Raw genomic sequence first — 25,721 nt, 5'->3', positions numbered from 1 at the left:
AATTAATCAGCTCCCAGCTCATTTTGTGGAGAGACACCCGAGGAACTGGTTAAGAAAGAAGAGAACTGCTTAGGGGCAGATTTGGTGAGTCATACCAGAAGGAAGTGCACAGGATATCCACCCCCTTTATGTCTGCAGGAACTGAGGCCTCCTCAATGTAAAAGGCTTCCTGTGAGGAACTCCCTTGTCTGTCTTTCTTGGCCAAAGGTCTTCTGCTATGAGAGAGGGGCATCCCTGCACACTGTCCTCTAAAGCACCACGTGAAGTGGAAGACTTAAATCACGGCCCATTCTTTGGGACAGTAATATCTAAAGCATCCGCCTTTGCGGAAGTTCCCTAAACAATCCAAGCTTCCATAACAAGCAACCCAAGATCGCAGTGGCTTCACACGCTTCTCTGGACTTCAGCAGCAGGCCTGACTAAAGATGGACCAATGAAGGAGCACAGAAAGCACACACTCTTGATACCCAAGTCCTACCGGCCCCAAGTCTCTTATGTGACCACTGCAGAGATGCTAGGGATTGGAGCTCCAGCTGTCTGTCTAGGAAGAAGAGGAAATTAAATGTTTACCAGTCTGAATATTAATACGTTCCCCTTCTGCAACTTCACAAATGAATCAGAGGTTGAATGTTCAGAAAATAAGAATTGGTCCAATAGCCAGTTTAGGCTGTATTTAGAGAATTCCTTTTCTTTTTGTCTCTCTGTTTAGGCCGCAAATAGTTACTGAGTCATTATTTTTCCCTAAATGTGAATCACCCACTGTCTCTTTGTCCTTGACTTTATCTAAGAGCAGAGCTCTGTGTGGCTCGCCTGCCCTCTCTCTCATTCGCAGGGCTTTTCTGTCCATAAGGGCTGTGCCTCGGGACCAGATATTTAAGGCTCCCAGATTTGTCCACACTGGTGCAGATCACTAAAGTGGCTTCACGTGTCAATTATCCTAACTAGTATTTATGCTGAAGGCTGCCCAGGAATGATTCTGTCTTTCTAGAACCTTACCAAGCTCTTCTGATGTTGAAATGACACATTGTGGGAGACCCTACCCATTTAAATCTGAACCGCATTTTAAGGCTTTAAAGGACAGAGGCAACAGTGACCTAGTTTCCCTGAAATCTGCACAGAGGAGTAGAATTCCACCCAGCTGTCATGATAGTGTCATAGCTTAGTTTTAAAAGAAAACCAACCTAACCTTTCACACTCTGTTTCTACGCAGTCCCCACATTCTCTTGAAAACTTCACAGCATGAAAAACAGAACCAGGGACCCAGTGAGATGGCTAAGCAGTTAACTAATTAATTGAGTTTGAGCCCTCAAATCTATGTAGTGGAAAAAGAGCACAAACTCCCCCAGGTCATCCTCTGGCTTGCATAAACAAACACATACAATACATATAAATAAATAAATTGGTTTTTAGCAGCAAGGATAGCAGACAAAGCGATTCGTGAGTTAAAAGAAGTGAAACTATTGTACTAAGACAAGACAAGAGTAAAAGACACACAGGGATCTGGTTATTTACGTCTTGGGAACGCCAAGCATTCTGAACTCAGATGGCCTAGAAACATTACTGAGTGCCAGAAGTAAATGAGATCAGCCATTAACTCAACTTTTGTTTTCTAGCGTACACTACTGGCCTAATTCTGAGGGATAAAAGTACCAAGGTATACACTGACTTTCTAAGGCCCCATTCCAAGTAAAGGGAATAAAAAAGCATTTCATTTAACTCTGGTTGATTTAATTTCAGAATGTGTGTTTTTCCATCTCTGCCATGTCTCTTGTAAATACCACTTTCTCATATGTAATATGGGGTCATCTGGTAGACCAGCAGGCTGTATCTACCAAGGATGCAAGTGTCAGAAATGGTAATTTTCCCAGAAGATCTTCTGCTACTCAAAGCTAAAATTTTAGCCTTTAAATTTCCTTTAACAAAAACAAAACACACACACACACGCAAAATCTATATGCAGTGAAAGTGAGAGAGAGAAAGGGAAAGGATATTAAGGATTATCGAAAGGATATTTTTTTACTTCAATAGAAGAGAAGTTATTTAGATATGCCCAATGATTCATTCTCTCCTAAGGGTAGAAGACAGAAGACATTAGCAGTAAGAAAATAGATTCATCGCCTTAGAATCTATCTTAAGTCTTCCTATATTTCAAATATGCTTCCTAGGAGTAATTATTCCCTCTCTGCTGAACAATTTAACTATGCCAGTGAAGAACAGACTCACCATTTCTATTTTACCAAAAGTGTCACAGCCAAGAGGCTCCAAATGGCTTCATTGCTTATAGCTGGACTGGATGAAAGATACAGGAAAAACCATTTACATCACTGGAAATGAATGTGTGATTAGCCTGCCCTTAGCAAAAACTACCACAAAATGTCAGTGACTCAGAGGAAAGGGGTTCTAGAGACCTGCTCTATGTCACCATGTTTACAGTACTGTGCTGTGCAATGGAAAACTGTTGAGAGGGTTGGTCTCACGCTAAACATCCTTACCACAATTTTGAAAAAAACCAACATTGAATGAAATCAAGACATGGGGATATCAAAACCTTTCAAGACATCAAGGCCTGGAAATCTGAGAGGGCTTAGTCCTGGGCTCTTAGGGGACCCATAATGACAGCCTGCCTGGCTGGAAACCATCCTCTTTATGTAATGATGAAAGGTTATTGTTAAAGACACTGGAATTAGATACTAAAGGAATCTCTTAACATCCTTTGTCAGAGTAGAGAGTCTCTAAGAGGTGAGTGCCAATCGGTGACTTTTCATGTCTATAGACACTAAACAAAAGGAATGAGTTTAAATTACAGCATAGAGCTTTCATAACACCCTAGGAAAGGGGCCTCGGAAGGGTAAAGCACTTACTAAGAATCCTAAAAATTATGGCAAAGTCATCCTGCTTAGAGATCCCATAAAATTATCGGTCCCTGGTGAGTATCTCTGGCCAGCCCTAGGGCAGCGTGGAATGTTTGTCCAAGGTGTCACCAGCATGAATTCATAAAGGGTCTGTGGTCCAAATGTTTCTGGAAGCATTTTCTATAAAGTTGGAGCTGAAATTCAATTGAAAACATCCCTATATCTATTTTGATTTTGATTGTACTTGAAAGTAATAAACTAGTTCTCTGAAAATCATTATTTTAAGTACAAACTCTGAAATATGAGTGTCTCCACGAACTATGACCGTGAACTGGGCATGGAGGGACTCCTGCTTCCCTTTAATGGTGTGCTTCAGCCAGCTTACACTGGGCCATAACAGGAAATCAGAGAAAGTTTTTCCAAAATCCACTTTTCAATGTCTTCATTAGGCTGGCTGGCTTGTGATCGGGTACTACAATATTGTTCTTTATACCACAAAAGTTGGCAGACGCTACCACTCAGGAGCCTGTCAGTTCCAGAAAGCTAATAGTAATTAAAAGTTAACCAAATCATGTTTCGCATTGTGATTAGAAAGAGCTGTCTGCCTAGCGGGAATTCTGACATTTGGTAAATTACATAATCTCTGTAAATTCCTCCGAATCCTGGTCCTTGAAATGAATGTAGTAATTCCTGCTTCCTGGTGGTGTTGTAGGTGTTGATTAGAATGATGAATGTGAGATATTAAATACAGCTCCTGCACAGAGGGAACAGCTGGTCACGATGATGATGTTGGTCACGCCCAGGGTAACACAATAGTAACAGACATGTATGTGGCGGCATAGCAGAATCCTTACTAGTTTTTAACTGGGGAACTAGAGAGATGGCTCAGAGGCTAAGAGCACTGGCTTCTCTTCCAGAGGACCTAGGTTTGGTTCCCAGAACCTACATGGCAGCTAAAAACCATCTGTAACTACAGTTCCAAAGGATCCAGTGTCCTCTTCTGACCACAGGACTGCACATATGTGTGCACAAACATACATACATGTAGGCAAAATGTCTCACCTGTACAAATAAAATACAAATAAATCTCAAAATAATAAAATAAAATTACAGTTGGTTTTTTAAAAGCTATTATTGTACATTTGGAAGCAATTTTTAGTTGCTGCAAGTCAAAACAAAATAAGGAACAGGGAGTAAAATAGAAATTGTTAGCCATTGGAATTATTTGAGATATCTATCCTTCATCAACCAGTTTATTTGCCTGGGTGGTTTAAATTACTATTTCTATTTTTGGGTCTGGCTTACCTCACTCAGGATAATGTTTTCTATTTCCGTCCATGGGATGTACTCATTCATATTTGGTTTCTAGCCAAAAATAAAGGGCATTGAGCCTATAATTCGTGATCCTAGAGAAGCTAAATAAGAAGGTGAACCCAAAGACAAACACATAGGCATCCTCCTGAATATTAACCTTCATCAGGCGATGAAAGGAAACAGAGACAGAGACGCACATTGGAGCACCGGACTGAAATCTCAAGGTCCAAATCAGGAGCAGAAGGAGAGAGAAGACGAGCAAGGAACTCAGGACCGCGAGGGGTGCACCCACACACTGAGACAATGGGAATGTTCTATCGGGAACTCACCAAGGCCAGCTAGCCTGGGTCTGAAAAAGCATGGGATAAAACCAGACTTGCTGAACATAGCAGACAATGAGGACTACTGAGAACTCAAGAACAATGGCACTGGGTTTTGATCCTACTGCACGTACTGGCTTTGTGGGAGCCTAGGCAGTTTGGATGCTCACCTAACTAGACCTGGAAGGAGGTGGGTAGTCCTTGGACTTCCCATAGGGCAGGGAACCCTGATTGCTCTTTGGGCTGACGAGGGAGGGGGACTTGATTGGGGGAGGGGGAGGGAAATGGGAGGTCGTGGCGGGGAGGAGGCAGAAATCTTAAATAAATAAATTAATTAATCAATTAATTAATGAATGAAAAATAAAATAAAAATATTAATTACTATTTCTAAATTTATAAATCCTTAAGTATATCCTGGAGGATTTGATCCATGTGTATCTAAAACCCTTTATTGGATATTAACACACGGGTTGCTAGGCTAAGACTGGAGCCTCAGAATCAATGGACCCAAGGTGCCATTAAGAGGCTTGTTACTGCTAATGTCAACAGACTCAGACACACTGTATGGCCTACAGCTCCATCTCATCACCCACTCTGTAACAGCACACTTTCTTTGGGTCATGCAGTATATATTAGCTGTTCTTACTTTGGGGACATTTACTCTACCAATAGGCCCCTCAGTCTGTGTTTGTATCCATGCTTAACAAACATACCAAACTTTGGTAGCTTAAACAAGCATTATTTTATGTTTAAGGGGTCTATGGTCAGCAAGTGCGTGATCTGTGCTGATCTGGGCCCACACCAGTGGTCTAGACCTAGGGTAACTCTTGCAGCTGGGATCAATTGGCTGGTCGTTGCCTGATCTTATACCTTCCACATATCTGGTGACTGGCTGACTGTCAGCCACAGGGACAGGGGTAACTGGGTTCCATGGTGATGGGCATCCAGTCGGCTAGGCCAGGCTGTCTCACACAAGATGTTAAGATCCAAGGAAGTGTGGCAGAAGCACTCATGGTCTCCTGAGACCCAGGCTTAGAATTCCATGCTTCCTCTTCCTCTACATTCTGTCAGCCAATGAGCCGATGAGCCGCACGACCAGCTCAGACTCCAAGAATGGGAGTCAAATCTTATCTCCTAAAGGAAGAAACTGGTTGCAAAGTCACTTTGAAAAGGACATGGCTGCAGGGAATGGTAGCTCTCTCACTTGTTAGTCGCTTGTTCTTCTAAGAAATGCCTGAACGGATCTAAATACCAGGATAAAGAAAGTTTGGAATCTCTGGTTGGTGTTCCTTTTCTCATTACCGTAACAAACAACATCAAACACAACTCAAGGAGAGAAGGGTTTGCTTTGGCTCACAGTTTGAGGGTCTAGTCCATCATACGGGGAAGATGGTGCAGTAGAGGGACGCTGTGGTAGCAGGAGCAGATTGCTGGTCACATTGTGTCTACATTCAGAAAGCAAGAGAGAAATGAATACTGGTCCTTAGCTGGTTTTCTTGTTTCTAGGACATGGAATGGCACCACTCATCTTCAGACTGGGTCTTCTTTCTTCATCTAAACCTAAAGGAAACACCTGTATTAGGTCAACCACAGGTGTGCCTCCTGGGTTGATTTTAACTCCTATGAACTAAGAGCAACTATTGGACAGCTGTTTAAGTATGTTTAAATCTTTCTTTTTTCCTTGTGGTTTTTCAAGACAGGGTTTAAATCTCTCTATACTTAAGAATGAGAAAAGCACTCATCAGAATGCAGATGTCCATAGTCCTTTCTCTTAGTTAGGGTTTTTGTTGCTGTGCAGAGACACCATGACCACAGCAACTACTATAAAGAAAACACTTAATTGGGGAGGCTCACTTAGAGAGGTTCAGTCCATTATAACCATGGTGGGAGCATGGCAGCGAGCAGACAGATGTGGTGCTGGAGCTGAGAGTGATACACCTTGCAGGCAACAGGAAGTCAACTGACAGTCACATGAGGGAAACTTGAGTAAAAGAGACAGTGACAGCCTCCTTCAACAAGGTTGTCCTATCTAACAGTGCTGCTCCCTTTAGGAGCCATTTCCTTTCAAACCACCACGCATGGGTTCTGGGACCAAAACTCTTCCAAGTTGTTGCTGGATGCTGTTCACTCCTGAATGTACACAGCAAACCCTGTTGTTTAGCCTTGGAGGAAGAAGCCTTTATGATATGTTTATAATAGAATTACAAAATATTTTCCTGGATCCCTATACGTCTTTCTTCCACTTTGCCTTTAAGTGTGTTTGATGTTTAGTAGCATTTCCCAAGGACGCTGCACTCAACACATTTTAGCGAATCATTTTCGAAGAAAGCTTTGATCTTAAATCCTGGATGAAATCTCCCAAAATCCATTAAACTCTAATTTTAGTACTAAGATGCCATTCTTGTTGTTTCATAGAAATAATGGCCACAGTAGCACAGGAAAAGTCCAGGAGATGGAGAGACTTGGTGACCCGGATCACATGCTGGGTGGGGAGTTCTTTTCTCTTTATTCTTCTACTGTTGACATTATCCTTTGAAAACGCTTCAAAACTATGATGGCCCGCTGGAATTTACTGGAACGTCATGAGGCCAGATCTTGTTTCTCATACTTGTTGCTCTCCTAGGAAAATGATTGCTACGGTTGGGTTCCATCTGGTCATCCACTGAAAACAATTCCTAAATGGACACATGACATGTGTAATGAAGTCCTAGGCCTACTAGAGCACATCCTAGGTCTACTAGAGCAAAGACATCTAGTCATCCCTTCTTTTCCTTCCTCCATTCTTCCAACCCTGAACACACTCTTTATTGCTGGAGATGGAACAGGACTTTGCACATTATTGCTGTGTGTTCTGTCCTAGTTAGCATTAACTGTAAACTTGACAAAGCCAAGAATCCCCTTGTGAAGAGGCTCAGTCTAGTACTGTGTCTGTATCAGCCTGGCCTGTAGGCATCTCTGTGAGGGATTGTCCTGATGATTAGCTAATGTAGGGAGCCCAGCCTGTAGTGAGCGGCACCATTCTTCAAGTAGGTGGTCCTGGAATGGATACATATATTTACATACTTCTGTGAATGAGTCAGTGTGCAAGCCAACAAGCAGTATCCATCCATGGTTCCTTTCTCCAGCTTGCTTGAGTTCCCATCCTGACTTTCTTCAGTGATGAACTGGAAGTATAAGCCTAAGAAATTCTCTCCTTCTCTACATTGCTTTTGTTCAGAATGTTTTTATCACAGCAAAGAACGAAAGCAGAAATGCTCTAAAACTGAGCCACATCACCATCCTTACACACTTTCTCACTGAAAAAGAAGTCAGGAAAGGACAGTACCTCACGTAACATGACATAAACCACCTGTGTTGGGTAGAGCGAACCAGTTCCTCCTGCCCCCTTGGTGACACTTGGAAGAGGATCTATGAACTCCTTTTACATGCAGCAGAAATGGAATTACCTGGTCACGCAGTGTGGCAGAACAAAAGCTCTGCTTTCCTCCTGATGAACTCACCTCTGAATCTCATTTCCAAATCAAAAACAACCCTAACGCTAGCATAACTCAACATGGATACAGAAAACTGAGGTCTAAATGGATTGATTTAAGACGGCACATACCCATAAGTCTGTATTAAGGGAACTGGAGCAGGAGAATCACAAGTTCAAGACCTTGTCTCAAAAATTAAAACATAAAAACAAGCAAAACCAAATTTATCTAACTCAAAATGCAATTTAAACTTTGTTGCTTTGTTAAGGGAAATTGCACAAGCTTCTTTAGCTTTACCACACAGAACACCTTCTCTAGGTAACAGCCATTGCTGAGGAAAGCCAGGAACTCACCCAGGGCAGGGACCTGGAGACAAGAGCAGATGTAGAGGTCATAGAGGAGCCCTTCTTACTGACTTGCTCAGCCAGCTTGCTTACATAATCCAGGACCGCTAGCCCAGGGATAGCACCACTCAGACTGAACTGGACCCCCCCCCCAACATAGGGCACTGGACTGAAATCCCAAGGTCCAAATCAGGAGCAGAAGGAGAGAGAAGACGAGCAAGGAACTCAGGACTGCGAGGGGTGCACCCACACACTGAGAAAATGGGGATGGTCTATCAGGAACTCACCAAGGCCAGCTGGCCTGGGTCTGAAAAAGCATGGGATAAAACCAGACTCACTGAACATAACAGACAATGAGGACTACTGAGAACTCAAGAACAATGGCACTGGGTTTTGATCCTACTGCACGTACTGGCTTTGTGGGAGCCTAGGCAGTTTGGATGCTCACCTAACTAGACCTGGAAGGAGGTGGGTGGTCCTTGGACTTCCCACAGGGCAGGGAACCCTGATTGCTCTTTGGGGTGATGAGGGAGGGAGACTTGATTGGGGGAGGGGAGGGAAATGGGAGGCGGTGGCGGGGATGAGGCAGAAATCTTTAATAAATAAATAAATAAAAAAGAAAATATACCACCAGTTTACCCCAACACAATCTGGTGGGGAACAGGTTCTTAAATTATGCTCACTCTTACCATGTGATTCCAGCCCATGTCAAGTTGACATGATAACTAGCCAACAGCAGATCAGCTCGATCAAGAGATTTTTATCTTGTTATGAACATCAAACCTTACCATTTATGAACTGGTTTGCTTATTTCATTTTTGTTTATTATTTATTTTAGAAGTATTTAAGTGTTTTTCCTGCATGGTTGTCTTTGTACCATGTACATGCCTGATGCCAACAGAAATCAGAAAAGGGCATGGATGATCCCTGAAACTGGAGTTGTGGATGATTATAAGTTACCATGATGGTGCTAAGAATTGAACCCAGTTCTTCTGCAAGATCAATGAGTGCTCATAACCACAGAGCCACCTCCCAAGCCCCTCTTTTCACATCTGTAATCCCTCTCCTGACAGATGGTAAACTACATGGGGATGAGAACACCATTTCAACCTTATTCATAAACCACAACAACAAATATAAGACTGGGTATAAAAAGGGATTGAAGAAGTCTGATAAGTGCTTTATTAGTTAGAGACTTCAAATTCTGAAAATTCCTAAACTAAAAGAAGAGATGATGTGTGGGTATGATCTATTATCTGGGCTATATTCTTCTTTAGTCAACACTTCAGTTTTGGATTTATGAAAAAATGGTGTCTACATTTGTAGAATTGGATTAATAGAAAATAGCTGGTGAATGTAACATTTGTAAAAAAAAATATATATGGTAAACACACAGATGTGGAAATCCTTACCCATGACAAGAGAGTTGTTTACACATCAATGAGGGCATAATAAATAAATAAGACCTCCAAAAAGACAAAGAAATCCAAGTGTGTAGCAATATACAGCTTATTTCTACTCATGTTCCATAGGCTTGTGAATTAAACGACTTCTCCATAGACATGCACACTTAGGAAACAAGACCAGCGTAACCATGAGAGTCATTACACAGTTTATCGATGTGGGTTCCCCTCTGTATGCTGTGAATATCACTGGTTAATAAAGGAACTGCTTTGGGCATATAGCAGAGCTATAGGGGAACAGAGCTAGGCAGGGGAGGGGCACGGGGGAGAGTGGACTAAACTGAATGATGACACAAAGGAGGCGGAGTCAGAGAGAAGCCATGGAGCTGCCACCAGAGACAGGCATGCTGAAATTTTCTGATAGGGAACGACCTCGTGGTGATGCACAGATTAATAGAGATGGATTAAATTAAGATGTAAGAGTTAGCCAATAAGAAGCTAGAGCTTAATGGGCTAAGCAGTGATTTAATTAATACAGTTTTTGTGTGATTATTTCAGGAGTCTGGGCAGCCAGGAAACAAACAAACGGCCTCCTCCTACAGTTTCTGACTCAACCTACCAGTAAGGCTCTTGTCCAAGCCATACAGTCTGAGTTCAATCCTCATAGCTCATGTAACAGTGGAAGAAGGTGTTCCAGAGTTCTCCTCTCACTTCCACACACACTGTGGCTTGTGTGTACCTGCATGCACACACCACACACACATTGTAATAAAACTTTTTTGGTTTTTTTTGGGGACAGGGTCTTTCTATATAGCCCTGGATGTCCTGGAACTCACTTCTTAGACCAAGCTGGCCTTGAACTCACAGAGATCCATTTCCCTCTGCCTCGAAGTACTGGGATTAAAGGTAATTATCACCACACATATAATAAAATTTTTAGAAAAGCACTCTACTGGTGTGTGTGTGTGTGTGTGTGTGTGTGTGTGTACATGTGAATGGTCATGACTGTAGAGTTCAGATGTCAAAGTAAGACACCTTCAGTTATTCTTTTCTTATTTTTTTGAGACATAGTCACTCACTGAACCTGAAGCTAATCAATTCAGCCTAGCTGAACTGGCAATGAACTCCAGTAATCAGCCTACCTCTACCCCAGAGCACCAAGGTTACAGGCATGCTCTGCCATGCCTAGCTTTTACATGAATGCTGGGGACCCAACTTCAAGACACCTTGCTTGCATGGCAGACATTTTACAACTGAGCCATCTCTCCAGGTGCAATCACTGTGGGTTTTTAACATACACTGAGAAGAATTTCCCACGTCTCCAGCTCATGTTTCCTTGGCTTACATTAGTCACGCCATCCTAACGAGATCCTTGGGGAATGGAGATGTGGTCTTCCTGCATGCCCAGGCTGAGAGCAGAACAGATAGCGAATAGCTGTGAGCCCACTGCCTTGTCTCCCACAATATGCTTAATGTCGTGCACATGGCCAGATTCTGAGAAAAACACTCTGGTGGCAAAGAAGTGTCCAAAACAGTGCAGCAATCTTAGCCAGATCTGAAAACTCACACAGAAAGGTCAGGCAGCGTCTGGGTTTCTTAGACTTTTTCTTCCATTCAAGCAAATTTGTCAGATTATCTGTAGTGGCCTTGAATTTGACTGTAAACTTTTTTCTTTTCTTTTTCTGCAAATGTAACTAGAAAACTGTTTCAATTCTTCTCAAACAAACCTCATGATGAACTGCCGCACAGGATTGTCTCTCCATTTCCTGGTTGGGGGACACATGAGGTCTCCATACTTCCTGGTTGGGGGGGGGGGATGTATGGGAAGCCTCTATACTTCCTGGCTCAGGGGATATACAGGAAGGTAGTAGAGAAAAGGAATAAGCATAATGGCATATATGCATGAAAATGAAATAATGAATTTGACCCATTATTGTAGTGACTGACTTTTAAAAAATAAGTGCAGTAAGAATAAGCATTCTGGTTATCATATCGAGGCATGACCCACCTCACAGCCCAGGGATTATGCCATCACAACTCAGCTCCTATCATTCGGTTACTCACCCAGAGTTCGGAATGTGCTTTCTTCAGATGGACAAGGATTTTCTAAACTCAGGAGCACTTGTATTGTCCTCGTTCAGAAGGTCCATGGGACTAAGAGGTTTGCCATGAGGCTCTCCACAAAACAGCTCTGCACTGAATAAAAGGTGAGCAGGGTACAGGAGACAGAGGTGCTGTGGAACCACCAGGATGAAGCAAGCGGGCAGCTGCAGGGGAAGAGATTTTGGCTCCTTTGCACTAAGAAAGAAGAGAATTGCTCTGGAACGTGCATCTTCTGATACAATGGGACAGTGCACTCCTTACTTCATCTCCCTTGACCCCTGTTTTCTTACCCCTAACACAAACAGCAGGGCCGTCGTCAAGAGAATTAAACAGAAGCTTCCGGAACACTCGGTTCAGACTCAGATTGTCATGAGCGGTTAAATGCATAGTGCAGTTGGTGAAACACAAACACGAGAATCTGTGGAACATGATCTGTGGGAGTAGCTGAGGAAACTGAAGAACAGCGTCCAAGAACAAAGGCGGGAGGGGAGACTAGGATGAAGGAGAAAGGATGTAGAGACTACAGGGAGATAACAGCGATGCTTCGCCTAGCATCCAGGCAGTCCTGCAGGAGGGCTTGGGGGACCTGGCTGGACTCTCACTGCTCCACAGTCCTGAAAGGAGCCCTCCAGAACCTCTGGCTATGGCTTCCCCACCCTGACTTGAGCCGAACGGGCAAGAGTATCAGATACGACATAGCAGCCATACAGCCCACATACTCTGTGCTCAGAGCCCCCTGGGAAAGGGAGAAGGGTTGGTCCTAACAGAGGAAGGCGTAAAAGAAAGTGGGATTCAAAATAAATAAATAAATGAATTCGATGTATGTTACTAGAAACGACAGTCACTTGAATTCTAGACAGTCAGTCAACTGCATTCAGGTAGCATCAGTAAATATAAATTAATATATAAATATAATTAATACACATTACTAAGTAATAGCACCATAGGAAGCCACTGGTGCTTACTTACTTATTAGGATTATTTGTTAGCCACTCAGATTAGCAAGTGACTAATTTTCCCTTAAAGAAAAGTAGGTATTTAAACCCTTGCCATTTTCTTATTACCCTATTTATTTCAAAGGTTATGAACTAATCTTTGGCACTCGGAACCTGAGAAAAGGAAGCATGAAGACATTGCTCAGGAGACATCAGCCCTGAGGAAGAAGCTCAGTTTCACCACAAAGACTCTCAAACAAGTATTTAACTCTGTCCATTTAGAACCCCAAGTTCCTAGTGTATGTGTTACCCTTTGGTGATGTATGAATTCACCCTCAACCAACATAATGAGTGTTCAGCCATAACAGGACATTTGGACCTCCACCAGAAGGCCCAGGGAACACCAGGGAAGAGGATGCAGAAAGACTGTAAGTGCCAGAAGACAGGAAGAAGGGCTGTTGGGTACTGTCTCTGAGCATCATAAACCCATGCAAACCTGACCTCATGGTGGCTGGCCTGTGGCTGCCTACAGTGGGCCTACACAGGACTGGGCCTGCGGATGCTCAATCATGGATCAGGTCTATCCCCTTCTGCTGAACTATTGGCTACTGATGGATTCTGGGTAGAGGGAAGACATTGTCTTCCATTGAGTACCCACTAAGAACCCACCAGTCTCCAGAGCGCAATTCTAAAGCCACAGTCACACAGATGACCCAGGTCAAATTCAGTGAGGCTCAAAAGCAAAGAAAAAAACCATACTCACACATAAACAAAACAAAACCCAGCTATGAGCCTGGGAGAGTTATAAGGAAGGGGTTAATAATCAAAATGCACATTACATAAAACTTTCAAATAACAAACAAGAAATGGGTTGTTGGCTTTTTATTTTCTGGTTTTGTTTTTTTGTTGTTTATTTTGTTTTGTTTTTTGAGTTTTTCAAGACAGGATTTCTCTGTGTAACAGCCCTAGTTGTCCTGGAACTAGTTCTTGTAGACTAGGCTGCCCTGAAACTCATAGAGACCCGCCTGCCTCTGCCTCCCAAGTACTGGGATTAAAGGTGTGCACCACCACTGCCCAGTTGGCTTGCTGTTTTTTTTTAAGCACAGGTCATTACAACAACCAACTAGTGATGTCCTTTGAAAGAAGAGGGCAAAGCGTGAAGGCCTGGGACTCTAGCTGTGGTTTATTTGGACTATAGTGTCCTCAGAGCCTGGATACAGAAGAAGCTACATAGGACAGACTTCAGAAAAGGGCATTAGCCCCTGGAGAGGATAAAACATAAGATGAGCCATGGGAAAGGACCAGAAGCAAGCTCTCTAACTAATCCCATGTGACCTGAGCATGGCCAGGAAGATGAATGCATGCAGCCTGTGAAATTGCCTTCATATTCCATAGTTAGCACGAATTTGTGCTGCGTGGAAGAGAGATGTCCCCACAGGTAGGGACCTATTGGGAAGGTCAACGCATTTACACAGTCACCTCAGAAAGCCTTGAGTCTCAACCTCTGCGTACATAGAACCTTCCCGGGGGCTGCAAACCTTTGTTATCTTTCTCAGAGTGTTTTCAGACTAGTGAACATTTTGGTGAGTCCAGGTCCTTTTTCAATCTTTCCACAAGTCTGATTAAGCCCATCTGGCTCTGATTAATTGACAATTAACCTGCCAAGCACTGTCTTGGAAGAACCGCATGAAGGTCCAAGCGTCTCTTAGCTATTATCTCGCTAGAACTCAGATCACAGAAGAGTAGGCAAAGCCAGACAAGTGTTCAATGGAGGATGGTGTAACGGGGCCGGGAGTGTCAAGAGGCTCCACGGAGGAAAGGGAATGTGGGCTGGGCTGGAAAGAAGCCCATTTCTTCCTTCTTAGCCTCCCCTATGTTTAACAATGTCTTACACATGATAAATGTGTAGTCAGTAGGTGCTGATTGAGAAGGGGAGCAGTAAGGACTAATATACTTCTCAATAAATCACCAACAGCAATATCCTTGAGATTTCGGTTAGGGGAATCATTTGTTAAATATCATTCCAAGGTTCCCGGGCCCCTTGTGTCTCAAGAAACAAATATGCCTTCCTCGGCGTCTCGTAAGCGGCTGAGGAGGAAGGAAGCGGCGAGCACTGAACTTCCCAGCCACTGCCCAATCAAAGGGAAAAAGTCCTCTGTGCATCTGGCAGGGCACTAAGAATAACCCCAAAGCATCTGTGGTTTTGTGAGGTTCAGCAGGCTCACTGGTGGTTGGTATTCCGTTCTCCTCTATTTCTGGTATCTAGTCTCTGTGCGATGCCTCAAATGCGAAGAGAAGGGAGAGAAAGAGCAGGCGTCAGGATAAACACGAGTCCAGAGGGTGTTCAGTGGCTGCGTGCCCACTTGCTCGTTTTTAAAAAAATCAAATTCTTTGCTATTTCACTAGCATTTGGTTCTGTGAAGAGTGAGGGAGGCATATCCTCTGAAGTCTCTATGGTTTCCTATCTCCTTTCCTTAAGGCTGACTCTCTCTATCTCTATCTCTCCCTCCCTCCCTCCCTCCCTCCCTCCCTCCCTCCCTCCCTTACAAGGTCTCATCACCTCCCAAGTGTTGAGATTACAAGATTACAGGCATGTATCGCCACTTCCATTTCATGCAGTGCTGGGCATCATCCCAGGGCTCCCTGCCTGCTACACCAGCATGCTACCAACTGGGCTACAGTCTCCACCCAGATCTGTCTCTTCCACATCATCAGTGACTCTGGTGAAAATGACCCTGCAGAGCTTCTCCTTCCATCTGTTGATGACTCCTCAGCCTGGTACCCTTTCCTGTGCTTTGGCATTGCCCATACTGACAATTCCTCTCTTACCCTACAAGACTCCTTATTGTCTGCCTTAGAAGAGCACACTGGTGACCATTATTTCGAAACCCGTAACTCTCAGGACTACACCTTCTGCAGATTATACCCCTGGGAGCCAAATGGTTTCTGGACAGGTCATCCTGAAAGTCCTATGGCATCTATCCAACTCAAACATGTGAATGTTCATCCCACACTGATCCCTTTTCCTGTTTATAGAAAGTGTTAAGTTTGTCCACCTGGCATAGGCCTCGCCCTTGCTTTCCACTCCCAATGCATCCAGTGCATCAGCAAATCCTGCTGGGTCCAACAGGTCAGTGTCTCTCAAGGTCATCTGTGTCTCTCCGTATTGAATGCCACCACCCTGATTCAGGCTATCTCCAAATATTACTTTCATTATTGCAGGTCCCTGACCAGCCTCCGGCATGTGTCCACTCCCATTCCCCTCCAACCCTCTTACTGGAGACAAGGTGGTCTTTACCGAGTCTGGAAAATTCAGGACGTTTGAGAGTCAGCATGGTGGTAGACTGCTTGCCTACCTAGAACAGGGCCCTTGTTTTGATCCCCAGCTCTGAAAAGGGTGGAGGGGGACAAAATTATGAACATTCAGGAGTAATTTCAATTCATCCCTGGGTCAGAATTTGTGAAATCTTCTAAAACTTAGATGTGATCATGATACACACACACACACACACACACACCCCACAGCATAAGCCTCTTTCCTCTTTCCATGCCCTCTGAGGAGAAATATTAAATCCTTGGCAAAGCCCTGAAGGCCCTGCATGGCTGACTCCTGCACTGTTTTCTCTTTCCTTTGCATTTAAAGTTCGTGTTTTTTTTAACTTTCAGGACCCCCAGTATGCTGTGCTTCCTCCACTCACAAGGCATTTCTACACACTGCCCACCATGACATCCTTTTTATCATCCAAGTTAGTTGTCCTCACACTGTACACGTCTGCTCAAGCCTCCCTCCCTCAGAGCTAAAACTGGATTAGTTTCTCCTTAATACACAAGCCAGACCACGCTGCTTCCATAGCTCAGACCACTTAGAACTCCATATCTATCAGAGATTACTTGATCAATAAGCCCTCTATCAAAATTAAATATCCTCAAGCAGGAATATATTTTACTTAGCCAATATTTCCAAAGCCTAGTGTAATGTCTATACATTATTGAAAATGTGTATACAATTGATGAATTCTCCATTCCTCCTCCAAGCATGCTTGTTCCTCCCTACTTCCTTAGCATCCTTTCTGTCTCTTTTTATCTATTCCTACCTCTGCCCCACTGGCTGTTCAGCGTAACTGGTTGCAGAAGTCCCCCGAGGTCTTCATGCTTCTAATCTCACAGTACCCTCATCCAAACTTTGTTTTTTGTTTTTTTTTTTTTTTTTTGGTTTTTCGAGACAGGGTTTCTCTGTGGCTTTGGAGCCTGTCCTGGAACTAGCTCTTGTAGACCAGGCTGGTCTCGAACTCACAGAGATCCACCTGCCTCTGCCTCCCGAGTGCTGGGATTAAAGGCGTGCGCCACCACCGCCCGGCTCAAACTTTGTTTTAAGAATCAGAAACTCTCTAAAATAAAATTACCAATACAGAATTGACTGTCCCTAAAAATGGTGGTAACTCAGACTCATAGCTGTGTGCCAGCATCTCCCTTTGTTCTCTCCTCTTCCCGAGTGCAAGCATTTCTCAAGTCATGACACATACTTAAAGATTAAGACATTCACACAGCTTGCTGGAATATATGGACAGAGGCATCAGAGTTAGAAGCTAAGGGATCTGTTAACTTAATAGGCTGACAGTCCTTGTTGCTTGTCACCCAGTTGGACAAGACCTAGCTTCTGCGATGTCTGTTCAATAGTTAAGCCTTGACGAAGGCTGACTTTCTCTGGGAAATCTTCTCTGTCACTTTGGGGACCCTAGTATTGCCTGGATGGCTTTTAAATAACACAGATGCTTAATTTATGCTTAGTCTCTGTTCCCCGTTGGAACAGAGATAGTAACTTACCCATCTGTTCTTTGCAGGATCATTATAACATGGCAATGGTACCCAGCCATGTGAATGCTGAACAGAAAGGGGACTAGACAGATTTCAGAGAGAGAGAGTCCACGTACCCTGCATAATTGTTGGATAAATCTCCCTCAATCATCACTTTTATATTTGTAGATCGATTTGGAAGAACGAAAGCCATCCCATTATTTCTCCGAAGCCCTTCTACCTACAGGTAAGCTTTTGTACTACACTGGGACGACACAAAGTGTGGTTTCGGATGATAAACATCCTCAAGTGAAAACTCTGGCTACCTTGTGAAACTGAGTCCACGGTGTCCAACGGGCTAATATGCTTTTGGCCACCAGAACATTTTCTGCTATCTGATGTTTCCAGACTCAGCTGTTTCTCATAAGCCAGAGGAGAGAGATTCCAGAAGGTGAAGATGTTACAAATGCATTGAAAATTGTCAACATTTTTGTTTCAAGTCGTGATTGAAATGGGTAGAGCTTCATATTTTTCAGCTGCCGGGAATGCTCTTGATGTGGTTTAAAAAAAAAAAGAAAAGGCAAAAGGGAAAGCCAAGGCTGCCAGAATGAAATTTTGATTTCTCAGATGAACTTGGCAGCAAAATGAGCACAGGCCAAAGTCCACGATGACCTGAAAGTGTTCCTGGGTTCACTGGTCACTGGGAGGCCAATGAACATCACAGAGCTGGTGACCAGTGGCATGGTCATTCACTGCAACACTTGCCATCTGAGAAGGGACAGCCGCCAGCAAAGTCCAACATCAGCAATTGCCTGCCCTCTGCCTTCTCATGACTGTCACTCGTTGCCACTAACCTAGCAGCAAAAGTGGTTTCTTGGCAGTTGTTCTTCTCCTTTGTGGATAAATAGCCCAGTGCCCTTCAGTTGTGAAACATGGGTGATGTCATGATGTGATGATGTCATGATTAATCTCTAAAGGCTGAGGAATAAAAGAGAAATAAGACACACCCTGTGAATCCACACATTTTAGAACTGAGCCTCAGCTGGAACCAAGCCTCTTCTGATAGGAGCACTGAGAGAGCAACCATTTCCAATCCTCAGATCGAAACAAGGAGGCAAAGGCAGATTCCAAGATGTAGTTGGTGACCTTACAGTGTGCCACTTTATGTAAACGGAGGTGTCTTAGAGTTCCCTTTCCTGCATAGTGTCAGGTAAGGACCACTGACGAGAGATTCTGCAAGGCATGAGAAACACTCTGAAGGGCATTCAAAGGTGGAAGGCAGGGTGACATTTCCCAAGGGCCATCACCTATCCACTGGCTCAGCTCACAGATGAGAGACTTTCCAGCAGGCACAGATCCGGTCCTCATCAGAGAGCTCCCTTGGGCTCCCTAGAGAACCCGGCTAGTCTGTCCTTAGGGGGTCCAGTTTAACCACATGGATCCAATTGGTTTTGTCTTTTCCAGTCTACTACGCCTGGCTTTCCCTCCCTACAGCTAACACTGCAGACCAACCGGACTCCAGAACTCAGCAGCTGTCCCAGCACAGCCTCCCACCGAATTCCTTACCAGGCCTCTAATTGGGTAAGGTAGCCAAATCCTCCTATTGAGCCCTTCATGCATGGCTTTGCTTCTCTGAGCAAAGGCAATTTATGTGGGGAATTTCTTCCTCTCTTGCTTTCCCGCTTAACTTTCCCTGAGAGGAAAGTCACATGACTCAAGAGTACATGGTCATAGCGACGTGCCTACTCCAAACGCTGGAACTGATGACTGTACCCATGTCAGACAGTCACTGAAACTTCAGCCTGGGATTCCATTGCATCAGACCCAAGGGAGACAGTTCTTTGTTTCCTCTAACAGCAAGAAGAACCAGAGAGAGGGGTACCTGGTCACCCTAGGAATTTCTACAGTTTCTGAATCCCTGAATCCCACGTAACCAGAGTTGAAAGTTCTTGAACGTTTTCTCTTTATGGCCCCTTTTCACTCAAGAAATGTTTAAGTAACCTTAGGTTCTCAGAATTATGAAGTCATACCTTTCGCTGATTTTAAAAACATTATAAATTTAATTTAAAACATTTTTTTTGAGATAGAGTTTCTATATAAGCCCGGCCATCCTGGAACTCATTCTGTAGACCAGGCTGGCCTCGAACTCACAGAAATCCACCTGCCTCTGCCTCCCAAGTGCTGGGATTAAAGCCATGCACCACCACCTGATTTTAAAACAATTTTTATGTGTATGTAATTCTACTCCTTATCAAAGACAAAAGCATCTCTAAAGAGATTAATGTGGTTATTTTTCACAAAGATTTAAATCCGGGCTGAATATTTGCTACTACAGGATATAAAGGATCTTTGACACTTTTCAAAGTTTCTATCAACTTTGATTTTATAATCAACTATAAAATGCCACTTGGCATGAGTACACATATAAACCCATGGGACGACACCTAGGGCTGTTTCCAAGACTGTCTCAAGCTTCGCCCCACGCCGAACTTTGCTGAGTGGTTTCGTTTATATAAAACTTGAGTTAACAACTCAAAGAGCAATTTTAAACCCAAGTATTCCAACACAGTGCAATCAAGATATACTAATTTGATGCTTACATGCTGTGGAATGACAAGAGGAAAATATTAAAAGCCGGTGTTTCCCATAATTAAACCATTATGTTTTCGTAGGAGTGGAAAACTTTACACGTGCAGGAAAAGCAGAGCAATTCATAACAGACAACAGTCCTGAACCAGAGCCAAGTGGGGTCAGGCAGCACTCAGTGGGACTACTGGTGTGATGCCCCACACGCTGTGAAAAGCGTGTGCCGTATATGCAGCAGGAGGCTTCGTGGAAGTCACAGATGTCACGTGGGCAGCACTGCCAGAGATACTTCCGGTTCATAACCTGCCTGATTTTAAATGCGCTTTTGGTTGTTCCGCATTCCAAAGTTTCCCGTTGCTACCAGGTATTTTGTGACTCCCCAGATATGTGGTTACCTGACCCAACGTGGGGTCTGTGATGGCTAATCTTGGTTGTCACCTCGACACAACTGGGAAGAAGAGAACTCACTTGAGAAATTGTCTCCATCAGATTGGCCTGTGTTCATGCCCTGGGCATTGTCTTGATTGTGGTTTGACGTAGAAGGGCCCAACATCTGCGGGCAGTGCCTTCCCTGGCAGGTAAGCCTGGGCTATATCCAAAAGCCAGCTGTGTAAGTAAGTATATCTGAGAACTAGCCAGTCAGTAAGTAGGATTCTGCTTCAGATTCCCTGAGTGACAGACTGCAACCTCCCTTTGGTCGATGTATTACAACAGCAACAGAAAAGAAATTAGAACAGATTCATGACCCACAGTTTAAGAAACTGGAGGTTTGAGGTTTCAGAAGGTACCTGGGTTTGCTTCATTCCCACTCAGCAGAGAGAAACTACAGAGTTCAAGCCAAGCTCTCCTTATAGGGTAGTTAAACTTACCAGGCAACTATTTCTTAAAAATATTATATATTAATTTTAAAAAATTACCTCCAAACAAGATACACATTTTCATCTTGATGAAGAATTGACTTAAATCCACTCTTTTTTCTTTTTCATTGTCTTTATTGAGCTATACTCTCTTGTCTGCTCCCCTCTCTTCCTCCCCTCTCCCCTTCTATCCTCTCCTGTGACCCCCCCCCCATGCTTTTAATTTACTCAGGAGATCTTGATTTTTCTATTAAACCCACTCTTTGCTGTATAGCATTGCCTAATATTTTAATCCCGCTGGTGTTTCCTGCTCAAGGCTTCTTGTGTGAATTTCAAGTGTCGTATTTGTGAAACAGAATCACCAAGAGGCAGCATTATGAATGTTCCTCTGTACCATTAGCAAGTCATGTCAAACATCTAGAGTGTGTGGCAATGTGCGGGACACCAGCCTTGGTCTGCGTCACAGGCAAATGCTTGCGGTGCCAGTTTGTGTGTGTCTGTGTGTGCATGTGACGGATGACAACAGAGAACAACCTCGGGTGTCATCTCTCAGTCACTGCCCACCTTGTTTTGTGAAGCAGGCAGAATCTCTGCCTGGCCTGGAACCTGCCAAGTAGATGAGGCTGGCGGGCCAGCACACCCGAGGACCCGCCTGCCTCTGATTCCACAGAGCTGAGATTACAGGCACACCACTATGCCAGGCCTTTTATTAATATGGGTTCTGGGGGCCAACGTTGCAAGGAAGCACTACCAAGTGAGCTCTCTCTCTCTCTCCAGTCCCCAAAGCCTGCAACTCAAAGTGTATTTTTCATCACCGAGATAATTGAAATGACTCCTTGGGTGTTTCTACAGTGCTCAGCAGGGCTTGGGTTGTAGTTGAGAATTAAACACCTGCCTATAATGCGGGAGGCCATAGGTTCAGTGCCCAACACTGCAAAACATAATTACATAAAGTGTGGGTAATGCTTCCTTCAATGCTACATTTCTCGTATAACATAATCTATATATTTCTTCCACAGAATAAGCCTCCCCACAGTCTCTCTCTCTCTCTCTCTCTCTCTCTCTCTCTCTCTCTCTCTCTCTCTCTAACTCTCTCTCTTTATTTTATTTTATGGTTTTTCGAGACAGGGTTTGAGCCTGTCATGGAACTCGCTCTGCAGATCAGGCTGGCCTCAAACTCACAGAGATCCACCTGCCTCTGCCTCCTGAGTGCTGGGATTAAAGGCGTGTGCCACCTCTGCCTGGCTTCCCCACAGTCTCTTAAGACACTTTTAAGCTATTGATCATAGAGTAAATTATTTTAAATGTGTACTTGTTTTTACTTTAGATTATAATAATGTCATGAAAAGTTCTGCAATATTATCAATAATAACCATGATATGTGAAGAGTAGCTTTGACTCTCAGTTTCACTAAATTAATTTTGCAAAACAAAAATGTACCCCCAAAAGCTAAAGCAGCAGGTGTCATATCAGGTAAGTACCTGTGATACAAAATTTTCCAATCTGAAATGTGCCAAACTCTAAAACTCAAGTACTAGCATGACATCCCAAGTGGAAAGTTCCACACCTAACCTGTGTGAGAGGCCACAGCCAAAACACAGGCTCCTAAAGAATACAGACATCGCCTCCATCCTGCGCATATACCAAACACATAAGGTGTTTAGACTGAGGCCAGGATGCCAGGAAATCTCATGGTAGATTGGAAAATATGCCAAAATCTGGGAAAACAAAAATCTAAATCTAAACCACTTCTTTGTCCCAAGCCAACCTATATTTAGAGCATATAGAATATATACTATGAAAATTTTATGCCTATAACTATATACACATGTATTAAATAAAGCTTTGTATACACACAGGTATATGTTAGACTGAAGTTAACTGTACATTACAGCAAAGAAAAGGACTTTTTAATACTTCTAAAGCTTCATTCTTAATTAATTGAGAAAAATCACATTTTTACTTATTAAACTTTGCTATGGTTTAGATGTTGCTTCGGTGTGTCTGCTCAAGGGGTTATGTGGTGGCTCCTCAAAGTAACGGCATCAGGCAATGACGTACACCCTAAGGTACCAGTCCAGTAGGGATTCTCAGGTGTGGAGAGTATGCCCTTTGGTAGTTACTGAAACACTGCTCACGCATCCCCTGTGGCCCTGGTTAGTTCTCCTTAGAGAACTGATTCAAATTCCTGAATCTGGCCCCACCCAATCTCTGTGGCTTCACACCAAGAACCCTGTTTCTCTCTACCCCACATATTCTACTGTGGCCACCCTCCAGGAGGTAACATGACAGAGGAGAAACAGGGAGGACTACCCAAAACTGTATCACTGTGTTTGAACCTCTTTTCTTCTAAGGCTAGTCCACCTCAGGTACTTCATTACAGTAAAAGTGATTGCTAGTACAGTCTCTCCCACAAATAATGTCACATTTAGATATAATTGTCACTCTCAAAGACTATTATCCTTTCTTTGTAGCATTAGCTTTTAAAATACTAAAAACATATTGATATATTTACAAGTTTTTCCACCAGATAAATTAAAAATTATAGTGGAAATCATCTTGTGATTAATTTATAGAATTATGCTGGCTTCAGCTTCATTATTTTGATCTTATATTGTGAGCACACACTTTTAAAGGTATGAAAAAAAATCTTTTAAAATTACAGTACTCACGAGGGAAGAAAGTGTTCGATCAAGAAATAAACCAGCTGAAAGACAGGACCATGAGGAGCTCCGCCAAGCTCACGGGTTTGCCAGATCTGTCCCCAGTGCTCTTCACCCTGATTTATGCTGAAGGGAAAAAAATGACATATTGATTGATTGAAAAGCCAGATGTGATCTTTAATTATGTGATCCCACAAAGTACCCTGTGGACTTCCAAATTGACAGCCACTGGTTAGAAAATGTCATAATGTTGAATCACTTTCTAAAAGATTCTATCATAACTGAGCTTTGCTTGTCAAGGTCACCCTTGGAGAGAAACGTAGATGCCCCACGATCTTCCTAGGAGCCACAGCATAGAAACATTGACAAGCACACTGTTTCCATCCAAGGCAAAATCTGCTTCCTCTGAAAGCCTCTGGCCGACTGTGGATTGCACTTCTCTGCTTGGAAAAAACCTTGGCCAACTTTATCTTCTCAATGCTTGTTTGTCCCTTTGCAGTTCTGAGAATCAACCCAGGACTTTGTGACTGTGAGGAACTGCTCTCCCCACCGAGGTACACCTCCAGCCTTAACACTTTCGGAATGATAGCTGTCTGGAAGCAAGCAACAGTCTCCTTCAGTGACATTGCTTTCGAGATCTGAGCCCACAGCTCTGAAACCAGATCTCAGGGCCTTCGAGAAGATGCTAAACTCTTAAGAAAATGGGTCATGTCAACAGTAGGTAGGAAGAAAACAGCAAAATGCTACCCTTCGTTTGAATGAGCAGATAAAACAGTCTTTGAATGCTCTTAATTGGCTCTTTTTAGTTGCATATCTAGATCATATTTCTTTATCAGATCAAAAAGATCAAAGAAACGCCTTCAGGCTCTTTTCTTATCATTGATGTTTCAAAAACAGTGAAAACACCTTTGCCAAGTTGCCACGGATTCAGTCACTCCTGAAGGGGAATGTACAGGACTGCTTTACTCGGTCAACAAACATCCCAAAAGCGCACCCTAGCTCTTCCTTCCTGCTTTGGATTTCCCAATCCACTCCTGCTGATCCTCGCCAGTCGCATTTTGCTGATGGCCTGGGATTTTGGTAGACATATACAGAAACTCCAAGCTGAGTTCTGCCCATATTGTCACAGGCATCACCACCAGCACTGGGAAAAGAAAAAGTTTCTATCTCACAGCTGTAAGTTCCTATCTGTTAAAAAAAGAAAAGAGGCAGGGCCCTTGATGAGAGTCCTGTCTGCCCCTTAGACATGCTGGCATGGACCCTAGATATTGATATGGCAAGAGGGATCAGCCCAGCTCTGCAGTGTCTGCCTAGTCAACCAAGCGTTTGCAGGAGAAGAACCTCAAACAATGAGAGGTCCCCCACAAAGAGGGCAGCTATGGCCTTGGCCTTGCAGGGCACATAACGAAACAGCGCATTCAGCAGTAATATGTTGCCCTCCTCCTGAGAAGGTAATGTGCACAGCCATCTGAGCTCCAGCCAGGAACTATGAGGGTGTGAAAGATTTTTGTCTCAGACCAAGAAATCCTTTTTCTTTCTTTTTCCATCTTTTAAAGTTTCACTGTGTTAAGTATATTCGCTAAGGGCTTTTGGTACACGGCTATGCTGTAACTTGAGCCGCTCCTTCCCCTGAGTCTCCCTTGATCCTTACGCTCACTTTTGCTTTCATGTCCTCAACATACATCTTTTATTTATATGAAATCTAAAAACAAGAGATGAAAGAAAACATGGTATTTATCTTTCTAAAATCGGCTTCGTTTACTCAATTGTTCAGCCAGTTGGAAGCATTTTCCCACAGATGACAAGAGTCTCTCCTTCAGAACAAAAAGGAAATGCTCTGTGGATATGTAACGCATTCTCTTTACCCGTCCTTTTTTGTTGGATGCCTCGGTTGGTTCCCTAACATACCTGCAGAACAGGGATGCGCAAGCGTCTCTCTAATGTGTTGATTTTGAGCCCTTTGGGGAAACGCTCCCCAGTGGAACCTTGAGATCAAGTTTCTGTTCTCCATCTTTCAAGAAGCCTCCATATGATAGTCATGGTGGCTGGACTAACTGACCTTCCCACCAGGGGTGTA

Source organism: Microtus pennsylvanicus, chromosome 10, assembly GCF_037038515.1.
Source record: "Microtus pennsylvanicus isolate mMicPen1 chromosome 10, mMicPen1.hap1, whole genome shotgun sequence".
In the NCBI taxonomy this organism is placed as follows: Eukaryota; Metazoa; Chordata; class Mammalia; order Rodentia; family Cricetidae; genus Microtus; species Microtus pennsylvanicus.
This window is presented reverse-complemented; position numbering follows the sequence as displayed.